Source organism: Chinchilla lanigera, unplaced genomic scaffold (assembly GCF_000276665.1).
Source record: "Chinchilla lanigera isolate Chin_1 unplaced genomic scaffold, ChiLan1.0 scaffold00037, whole genome shotgun sequence".
In the NCBI taxonomy this organism is placed as follows: domain Eukaryota; kingdom Metazoa; phylum Chordata; class Mammalia; order Rodentia; family Chinchillidae; genus Chinchilla; species Chinchilla lanigera.
In genome coordinates this window covers 11,532,028-11,533,146 of record NW_004955438.1, presented here as the reverse complement: position 1 = coordinate 11,533,146, position 1,119 = coordinate 11,532,028, and the positions used below count along the sequence as shown (strand labels likewise).

Genomic DNA, 1,119 nt, shown 5'->3' with positions numbered 1-1,119 from the left:
TTAACTTTAGTCTTGAATTTGACTAAAGCTTGCTTAGTGCCTGAACCCTTTTAGCGTGTATTGTATGCATTTCTATTCCTCACTTCAAACTTGTATATATTGATAACAAGACTTTACTGTCATGAACTATTTTAATAGACAATTGACCCATTTATGATAAGATATTAATGTTTATTGAGAAATAAACTAAGCCCTTTATATGAATTACCTCATTCACTGCTCCTGTTAACCCCGTGACATAAGAATTATCATTGATGCATTACAAGATGAGAAGACTGAGGCTTAGAATGTCAATTATTGTCCTCTGAAAAAACAACTGGGAAATGATAGAACAATCATGCCAAAATAAATATTTTTCAGTTCAAGTAGATGCTTTCTATTACATAATTGGTTTATAACTCTTTACTACAAACAAAAGGTTAATTCATTTATTTGCACATTGTCAGATTTTGCAATTAGTTTATATTGCAGGATTTAACTGCTTAATGTTAGACATTCAATGGATACTTTGTCTCTGTGGTTGAAATGGTGCTAACTTAAACATTTTTAAACTAAGATGACTATATCTCTTTTCTCTAGCAGAAAATCCAGGCCCTCAGCCATACTTTTATTCAGTGTAGCACGGGACCATAAATATTTTCTAAAGAAAAACCTGACCATATCTAGAGGTACTTAATTACAGTGAGGCTCCTTTTTAACCAGAGGATGTCAAGCCACTCTAAAAATTTGCTATTAGAACACGTAGGGGTTCCACACAATGTACACCATCATACATGTCCTGTGGTAGTAGTCAAGGTATCCCTTAAACTCCCTGCTGCCTGAACTTTATTAAAAGCTTAATTTGTAAAAATAAAACTTATGAAAGATGTATTGAAGGCATGTTATACATATAGTTTTGTAGATGGCAGATATATCTTGAATCAATTTTGATATGAAGATACATATATATACAACATATATATATATGAGAGAGAGAGAGAGAGATCAAATCAGGGTGATTTTAAGGAAACTATTTAATTTCTTTGCACTTTAGTTTGTTGATTGGTACCATAAGGTAGTTAGGCTTGGTGACTTCAAACTGGTTTCCAATACTAATACTTTCTAAAGTATTCTCATGAA

At 32.0% G+C, this 1,119-nt stretch overlaps 1 long non-coding RNA gene across 1 annotated transcript in view; it reads left to right on the top strand.

The window, feature by feature from the left end:
* Positions 1 to 580: 580 nt before the first annotated feature.
* The window catches only part of LOC106149146, a 7,173-nt gene continuing 6,634 nt past the window's right edge, over positions 581 to 1,119 (top strand). The window contains exon 1 of the long non-coding RNA XR_001235124.1: positions 581 to 668. This is a non-coding gene — a long non-coding RNA (uncharacterized LOC106149146). The remainder of the gene's footprint in view (positions 669 to 1,119) is intronic.